This window comes from Lepisosteus oculatus (assembly GCF_040954835.1).
Source record: "Lepisosteus oculatus isolate fLepOcu1 chromosome 22 unlocalized genomic scaffold, fLepOcu1.hap2 SUPER_22_unloc_1, whole genome shotgun sequence".
Classification (NCBI taxonomy): domain Eukaryota; kingdom Metazoa; phylum Chordata; class Actinopteri; order Semionotiformes; family Lepisosteidae; genus Lepisosteus; species Lepisosteus oculatus.
Genome location: NW_027167649.1, coordinates 735,141 through 744,850, shown reverse-complemented (window position 1 = coordinate 744,850; position 9,710 = coordinate 735,141). Strand labels below are relative to the sequence as shown.

Sequence of the window (9,710 nt, the reverse complement as noted above, 5' to 3'; positions counted from 1 at the left end):
AGCACGCATTTCTATGCATTCCTGTGTTTACAAAGTTGGCATTGTTCCAAAATCACGCACATTCTCCTTTCTCCCTATTTGCTGGAGATAATGCAGTAGCTTTTTTTAAATACAATTGGTCACTTGCGTCCGCAGCACGCATTCCTATAGAGTGGTATAGAATTACAGAGTATCTCTTGTGTCCACTGAAGTATTAGCGCACACTGTATCGTAGTACGTAGGCTGCGTATTCGACGCGTATAAAAATACGAAATATGAAAACCCGTCCCAATTTTTTCAGCGCACACAACACAGTTCCACGGTCATTTGGCGTACCACCTGGCAGCACGCCACGTACCACTGCAGGTACGTGTACCACAGTTTGAGACCCACTGTTCTAATTGATTTGATATTGATGTGATATATGTGTAGTCATGTGAATGTACATAGATGGTGGGTATTGTGTTAATAATATATTATATGATTGCATTTATATATTTAATTATTATTTTATATATCATTCTTTATATTGTTAGATCTTATATATCATTCTAGGAATTATTATTATTCTGTTATTTTATATAATATGATCTCAGACGCATTTTGGATGCCAATCGGGAGAGAGAGAGAGAGACATTTAGCGTGTGTAACGCTCACATGTTTTATGTTCTATAAGGAAATAAAATCGCAGACCTCTACCTGGTGTCCCTGGGTGTTCATTTGACACAATGCAGAGGAAGCTGTCTGCTACAAAGGTGCAACTCGAATTCTACCTGGCGTGCCTGGGCTTTTTCCTGTGCCTCTATTTGCAAGCAGGCCAGATTAACTTTCAGGCGAATCTCATTTTTTGACCCAGTGGAGACTGGAGAAAACAGTTCAAAGGGAGGTAATGTGGCTTTGACCTCTGCCCCCCCAATATTTTGTCATTTATTCAGCTCCCTCCTCTGCAACACCTTCAATAACTTCAATGGCTGAGCAGATGTTGTCATGTGTCAGCATCCTGTAGTGTTTCTCTGCAGTACCATCTGAGTGGGCCAGATAATCCGCCACGATGCTCTCCTGTGCATCTGTGAGCCTCTTTGTGGCCATCTCAAATGCCCTTCTGGCAGCCTGGCTGGTGGTGAATGGGAGGTGGTATCTACAAAACAAACACATACACACAGTGTATGATTGTTTCCAAGCCACAGACAGTTCGATTAATAAATTAAAACAACTTTGTGATTTGGTTTACTTCTCATGCAGTCTTCGCAGGTTGTTGGAAGGATTATAAATTGGATACCCCACAGAAGAAATAAGAAATATAAAAAAAATCAGTCTCTGTTCCACAGATGCTATCAGTGGCAGTACAGCGTAGTTTAGTGAATGTGAAACATCTGAAAAAACAGACAAAATGCAGTTATTGTAGTTTTCAACTATTGTTAAATGCTGAAGACAGATGTTGGCAATGAACTGGAGAGAATATATCAATGTAACTTCGACTTACATGTTCCTCTTCTACATTCAGGTCAAAGCATGCCAGCAGCTGTGAGGAGGTTGTGTACTTTGTCACTGCTATTATCACCAGTTTTTGCCCTCTGTAACGACCAGTTCTTTCCGGACCCTATGCGGACGACACAGTCCGACGGAGCGCTGTCCAAAGTGCGCTGGTGCACGGGGGAGGTGTGATCGAGGCGAACAATCCGAGAGTAGTCCTTAGGGAAAATCCAAAACGCAAGGGTAAGTCCAAAACCAGGAGATCCATCAGAACAAAGAATTAAAAACCACGAAGGCCGGGTCGGAACCGGCGGACGGGGAACAGGAACGGGAACGGGAACAGAGGTTAAAACCTTAACGGGACCAGGCGCTTCCAGGTCCCGGACTCGCACGATACGGAAATCAGAGCAGAGCCCGGAAGAGCGTCAGCGCCTGGCTTTTAAGGTGGGCAGGGAATGGGAAACAGGTGCAGAGAATGAAGTCTTAAGAGAAAGGGCTGGAGCACCCTTAAGGAGGGGGGACTAATATCGTGACAGTACGCCCCTCCTTTTCAGGGCGGCTCCGAAGCCCTAAGAAAAAAAAAAGGGAGAGAAAAAAAAACCGATGGAATCCAGGCTGCCAGGGTGCCGTCCGCGGGGTCCAGGTGTAGGCTCTGCATTCTGTAACGAACAGTTCTTTCCGGACCCTATGCGGACGACACAGTCCGACGGAGTGGGGAAACACTGGGGGAAATGTCATGCAGGAAAACGGGGCAGAAGACAGGGGGGCGTGTCCAAAGTGCGCTGGTGCACGGGGGAGGTGTGATCGAGGCGAACAATCCGAGAGTAGTCCTTAGGGAAAATCCAAAACGCAAGGGTAAGTCCAAAACCAGGAGATCCATCAGAACAAAGAATTAAAAACCACGAAGGCCAGGTCGGAACCGGCGGACGGGGAACAGGAACGGGAACGGGAACGGGAACGGGAACAGAGGTTAAAACCTTAACGGGACCAGGCGCTTCCAGGTCCCGGACTCGCACAATACGGAAATCAGAGCAGAGCCCGGAAGAGCGTCAGCGCCTGGCTTTTAAGGTGGGCAGGGAATGGGAAACAGGTGCAGAGAATGAAGTCTTAAGAGAAAGGGCTGGAGCACCCTTAAGGAGGGGGGACTAATATCGTGACACCCTCTTTGTGACACATTTTTTCTCTGCTTCCATTTCTGGACCTGAAATCACAAACATTTCAATAAATAATATCTGATTCAAAACTACCGCTGATCATTTTACAGTAGCAACAGCAGCACCCAGTCAGTCTGACCCACTTGGCTGGGTGCTAAGCTTCTGTAGGACGAGGTGGCCGGGATCCCCATGAGGACTCACAAGTAGGGGATGGTGTGGAAGAGAGGTGCAAAAGATAAATGTTAAGGAGAGAAGAGGCTTACATATAACATTAGGAGGTGTCATCAAGAATGATTAGGATTTAGTGCTGCTTAGGCTGTTTGAACATGATGTTTGCCATTCACTAACTTGTGTTCCATATGGAGTTACTGAAGAGAAGCTGGGGTGGAGATCAAATTCCACTCTCACTCGTCTGTTGTCCAGTTCATTCAATCTCCCTGACTGAATGCAGAGCTGAGAGCATCTTCTCCCTCACCCTCCCTCCAGTCCAGTCTCCCTGTAAAGGCCCCATGTAACGGGAGCACCACCTAAATGACAGCGATGAGCTCTGACCAGCACTGTTATTCACTGTTATTCTCAGTTATTCTCACTGTTATGCTCCTGGGAGAAAGGAAGGTAAGTAAAGTAAGGCTGCTGGAATAGGTGTTAGAGGGGCCAGCAGGGAGCGCTCATCCTGCAGTCTGTGTGGGTCTTAATGCCCCAGTATAGTGACAGAGAAACTGTACTCTAAAAAGATGCTGTCTTTTGGACGAGATGTAAAACTTACCCCAGCATCCTAACTAAATTTCTCATTGGCCTTTACCAATCATGGCCTCCTAATAATCCCCATCTCTGAATTAGCTTCATCACACTGTTCTCCTCCCCACTGACAGCTGGTGTGGTGAGCATTCTGGCACACTATGGCTGCCATCGCATCAAGTAATGAGTTTTACATTTGTTCTGTAAGTACTTTATCAGAGATGTTCTGAACAATAACACATTAAAAGCTAACTTTATAATATTCATGTTTTAATGAAATATTAGTGCTATTTTTAACATTTCAAATAAACAGAGAATGTGGGAAACAGTCTCTAAACAATGAGAGATGAGTTAGGAAGTCTTAAAGTTTTAATCTTAGTCTTTAAAAGCAATAAATATCTAGTCAAAACAGATCATTAAGATCATTGGGACATATTTAGCTCTGCTTCCACTTTCCTTTATCAATATACTGACACTATTACATCTTCCATGTAATTGATGATACTTCACAGTTTCAGAGTGTCAACTCTAATTCCTGGTCCTGAATCTTCAAAAAAATCATGCCCTGATGACTACAGGCCAGACCAACTGCTCTAATCAAATTTTAGAATTTGATTAATAGGAAATATAATATGGAATCACGTATTTAAAGAAATTAATAATGATATAATTATATTCATGCACTGTAACACAAACAGTAATATATGTGTACGGCTGTTCCAGTAGTTATCATGTGACTGTCAGTGGTGTGATGGTTTAAGTGCCTGAATTATAAGTGAGAGGTTAGGTGCTCAAATCCAGCTATTGCCATGAGTTTTCTTTTAACAAACATTTCTTTGAAAAACTAAAATAGCAATAGCAAAATTATGGACACGCTATTGACTTTTTTATATTTCTAAATATCACAGCATGTCCGTAATGTATGTACACAGTGGTACTGCAGGGTGTAGGGTGCAAATCCACGTGAGCCCGAAAGCCCTACATTAATATTGTACGTTCGCCTGGCGCTGCATGGTTTTCACATCTCTCTCTCCCTCCCCCCCCCAGGAGTGCTGCCTGTGCTGAATTTCACTCCACTGTCTGAGTCTCTGTCTACATTGTTTGTAAACAAACCGGTTTCACAGGTATTTTCAAAGTAGAACAGGGCAAGTCTTCCAATGAAAGACACACACTCCACCTTCTCCCACAGACACAGATTTTTTACTGTTACTAAGCTAAAATATAAAAGATGCCAGATGGAAATACAGACAGATGCACTTACACCTAGGGCCAATTTGACCAGAATCCATTTAACCACCCTTCAATATATCTTTGGACTGATGGGTAGAAACCAGAGCCCCTGGAGGAAACCAAAGCAAACTATGCAATATTACAATTTTTCAGTTATTAAAACATGCGTTGCAAATCTAGCTCATACATACTCATGTCTGAAATTCATAGAAAGCTGACATTTCAATCTTTCATTTGCAATGTTTTGCACAAAATCAGCAGCTGAACAGCAGGCTGTGACATACCTTTATCCACTGCTTTTCAGAGCAGAAACATTAATGTTGGCAAGAGTTCTTCCCCTATGGTCTGCTGTACTTCAGCTAGCCACATTTTGGCTGTGCTGTGTGTACTCCTGGGAACCCTGGACCGTAATGAATATCAGGCAGTATGTAAAAATGAATAATGTGAGCATACTGTTTGAAGCCAGACACAAAGAATCACTTCTAAAGCTTCAATTTAACCTTTTGTGTCTGGTCTTGAAATGCTGTCCCATCACCCATCTTCTGACTTCTGGTTGTGTTAACAGATAAATGTATTGTTTTCTTTTTCCCATATGCTCTTCTCTGCATCATTAAGTACTTGTGGGTCATATCATGTACCTCATGGCATCTTGACTGGCAGGCAGCTGCAACAAAAAAGTAACATAAACAATAACATCTGCATATGATGGTGTTGAAGACAAAAACAAAAGAATTCAACAAATCTATACTTTACACTTTACTATAGCTTTTACATTACGACAATCTTGTCATATTTACAATCATCAATTGTTTTACTGATTGAATTGCTGAACTGATTATCTGGAGACGCTTGTTCCAGTGAACAAACAATGGCCTTTGTTTAAGAGACAACTTACATTTTTAACCATTCTTTTAAAGATAAACCTCTGAAAATGTTTTTAATTAAACTTCCAACTTCTTAATTATGTTATAAAATAGCTGAAAAATTATTTAGTCCTTCACCTATTCAGAAACGTTCACTAAAATGATTAAGGAATTGTTCTCTCAACTCATCTTCAATTCAATTCCATTTATTTTTATATAGCACCTTTCACAACAAGGATGCCCAAGGCGCTTAACAAAGCAAGTGACCAGACACGTTATGAATACAGAATAGAAAAGACCAGAAGACAACAGAGGAGAGGAACCAAAAACTCCTTACTAAGGAGAAAAAAAAACCTCTAGGGGTCAAAGGTCAACTGGCTGCCCAACCCCTTTGGGCATGCTAGCATTATACAATTAAAAAAAGGAATAAATTAATAAGGGTATTAATCCATCCATCATGTCATGTCATCTCCTCTCCTCTCAGGCAACATGGCTGAAGATGAGTGGTAGGCGGATTCTACAGAACAACAGAAGCACATTAATATGATTTTGATGAAGACACAATGAAAGAACAACTTCCAGAACTCCATTTGTTGCACTTTTCTATTGCTTTTACATGATCAGAAGGCTGAGGCTGCTTATCTGCTCCAATGCAGTAAATCCTTATGGAATGTATAAGACTCTGCTGGGAAGTGACACCTGTTAGAGTGAAAAATGTCCTTTGTGTAACAGACGGGTCTCTATTAAACAGAAATCACAGCTCAGTCATAGATACAAGCCACTATAGCTGATAATTGCCTCACAATTTCAAAATCAACTGTGTGTTCTGAATTAATATTTTTTTCAATTAAATTATCTACAACAGGTTATGGCTAAAATGAAAATAAAATGCAGACATTGTAGATTAGATCTACGGCATCTATTGAACTGCAATTAAAGTTCTAAAATATTCTTGTAAAGATAAGCCATTTAAAATGTCTTTTTATCAAATATCTAACTCTTAACAAGGTTTTGAAATATCTCTGTAGTCCAAAAACAATTGCTGTAGTCCTAAGCCTTTTCAGAAATCTTCACTTAAAGGATTAAGGAATTGTTATCTAGACTCATCTTGTAGGCTCTGTTCTTGGTGTCGTTCATGAAGTCCAGTCTGTCTCAGTCGATGTCTCTTCCCAAGCGGTTGCCCGTCTAATGCTGCTGGAAACTCCAGTGTTCATTCTGGGAATGCTTCTTCTGACAATGAATATCGCCTTTGTCTGTAAACAATAAATTCATAAATCAATAATAACTGTAACACTTCATCTCAAAATGATTTGAGAGTTTGTTCAATTTAAACTGACCCAAAAGCAGATGTCTTACACTGAAAAAGATTCTTTGCATTGCTCTACTGATAATGAACTAATTTGAAAACTATGTTTTAAGTGGAGTGATCACTCTTCTGAAAAAGTCAACAGATTTTCAAAAGTGGTGACAATTAGACCTCTTAATTCCAAAACATTCAATAAGAACAAGAGCTGGGCACGAGTGGGATGACTAATCAGCCTCTATTCTCTTCTGAGCTTCATTTATCTACTTTTCTACTCTTATCCTCTTCTGGTGTCCTAGCTGTTGGAGAACGAGACATGTCATCTTCAAAACAATGACACAAGCAATACTGAGATGGTTTTCAAGTCACAAGAAGACACTATTTTTAATAGTTAAAAGAAAATATGTTCAACATATACAGGTATGTGCAAAGTATTTTCTGGAACTGGTCAGTTATCCAACCACTCCAGAGACTGTCCTTCACCCTAAAATGATTTCCATGAAACTCTGTAATCAAAGAGGAGCTCTTCTCCCTCAGCAATGTCCCTCTTCGATCTTCCGATCGTCTCCTTAGCCGTGAGACAGGTGCAATGTTCTTCACATGAATGCACATTTTTTGTGTAGGTCCATCAAAAAAGAACAGACATCTCATCTCTCCCTCTGCCATCTGTGCCTTTAGGGCTTCTGCAGCTGTCTTTGCGATGACCTCGCCATGGTAATCACACACCACCTCTCCTTTCTGGAAACGCCTGGAAGTCACAACCTTCTTCCCCTTCACTGGATCGTCAGTGATACTCAGGCCTCTCCAGGTTTGATGCTTTCCATCTTTTTAACTTGCCTTTCATTTGGTTGTGCATCTGTGTTGGGCTTCCACTTCTCAAGCACTTCAGACGCTGTTGGTGTATTTGCAGTCCAGCCCATGCTTTGAAAATAGTGGGTCACCTGGACTTCTGTTGGTAACAGTCTAGCGTAATGGTCTGGAATGAAAACCAGAACAGAAACCCTGAAAATTGATTCCAAAATCACTTTGTCTGTTTCTCTGTGAAAATAATTAATATGTAAACTTACCAATAATGTTCTGCAGTCTCATTTTCCTCTGATCTGATCTCCACCTGTCGTAACAGTGTCAGTCATGACTTCCAGTCAGTCTCAGGCGCTCTTTCTTTCTGGGAAGCTGCCCATCTAACGACACTGGAAACTCCTGTGTCAGCTCCTGGAAGGCTGTGGCATCATCCATCTTCGGATTTCCAGATCCTGCAGCTGCCACAGCGGATGTTGGTGTTGATCTGATGTAAAAGCGAATATTAGATCACAATAATCTCTGTAACACGTTGGCTGAAAATAACTGAAAGTGGTGTTTTCTCTTCCAGTTATACAGCAGATGTGCATACTGCAGCACTGAGTGGCGATTTCTCTCTTGATGTTTCAAAAGCATGAAGTAATTGCTGTTTTTGACACACAAATATTTTGTCATATATTCAGAACATGGTGAAAGTTACTGAGCTCCCTCCTCTGCAACACCTTCAATGACTTCAATGGCTGAGCAGATGTTGTCATGTGTCAGCATCCTCTAGTGTTTCTCTGCAGTACCATCTGAGTGGGCCAGATAATCCGCCACGATGCTCTCCTGTGCATCTGTGAGCCTCTTTGTGGCCGTCTCAAATGCCCTCCTGGCAGCCTGGCTGGTGATGAATGAGAGGTGGTATCTACAAAACAAACACATACACACAGCGTATGATTGTTTCCAAGCCACAGACAGTTTGATTAATACATTAAAACAACTTTGTGATATGGTTTACTTCTCATGCAGTCTTCGCAAGTCATTGGAAGGATTTTAAATTGGCTCCCCACGGAAGAAGTGAAAAACATTTCAGTCTCTGTTCCACAGATGCTATCAGTGGCAGTACAGTGTAGTCTAGTGAATGTGAAACATCTGAAAAAACAGACAAAATGCATTTATTGTACTTTTCAACTATTGTTGAATGCCGAAGACAGATGTTGGCAATGAACTGGAGAGAGTATATCAGCGTAACTAGACTTACATGTTCTTCATTCAGGCAAAGCATGCCAGCAGCTGTGAGGAGGTTGTGTGTTTTGCCACTGCTATTATCGCCAGTTTTTACCCTCTTTTTGACACAAAATTCTTTCTCTGCATCCATTCCTGGACTTGAAATCACAAGCAATTCAATAAATAATATCTAATAATAATATCTGCCAATGATGATTTTACAGTAGCAACAACGGCACCCAGTAATGAAGTGTATGGAGAGTCTTGAGTATTTCAGTCAGTCAGTCTGACCCACTTGGCTGGGTGCTAAGCTTCTGTAGGACGAAGCGGCTGGGATCTCAATGAGGACTCACAAGTAGGGGATGGTGTGGAAGAGAGGTGCAAAAGATGACTGTGAAGGAGAGAAGGGGCTTACATATATCATGAGGAGGTGTCATCAAGAATCATTACAATTTAGTGCTGCTGTGGCTGTTTGAACCTGATGTTTGCTGTTCATTAACTCTTGTTCCATATGGAGTTACTGAAGAGAAGTTGGGGTGGAGATCAAATTCCACTCTCACACTTCCGCTCTCCAGTGCATTCAATCTGCTTGACTGAACACAGAGCTGAGAGCATCTTCTCCCTCACCCCTCCCTCCAGTCCAGTCTTCCTGTAAAGGCTCTAAGTAACAGGAGCGCCCCCTAAATGACAGTGATGAGCCCTGACCAGCACTGTTATTCTGTCTCTTTATAAACATCAGATCATTGTGTCATTGTTAGAATTTGACCAAACAACTGAAATATGCAAGACTGTTATTCTTACTGTTATATTCTTTATCACCCCTAGGTGATGCAGGTGCTTCAGCTGAATAATGGTCTGCAGGTAATACAGCACAAGAAGCTGCTCAGGCATGGTGATGTCTTCTGAGGTGTGCATCTTCTCCAGTTCCGCTCCACATCTCTCTTTGCAGCCCTCAGCACCTTC

At 41.7% G+C, this 9,710-nt stretch overlaps 1 long non-coding RNA gene across 1 annotated transcript; it reads right to left on the bottom strand.

Moving 5' to 3' along the window:
- Positions 1 to 829: 829 nt before the first annotated feature.
- LOC138225633 (uncharacterized) lies at positions 830 to 1,694 on the bottom strand. Its single transcript, XR_011184106.1, has 3 exons — positions 1,463 to 1,694; positions 1,211 to 1,352; positions 830 to 1,117 (listed from the first exon to the last, which is right to left on the bottom strand). It is a non-coding gene; the product is annotated as an uncharacterized lncRNA (long non-coding RNA).
- Between the last annotated feature and the right edge of the window lie 8,016 nt (positions 1,695 to 9,710).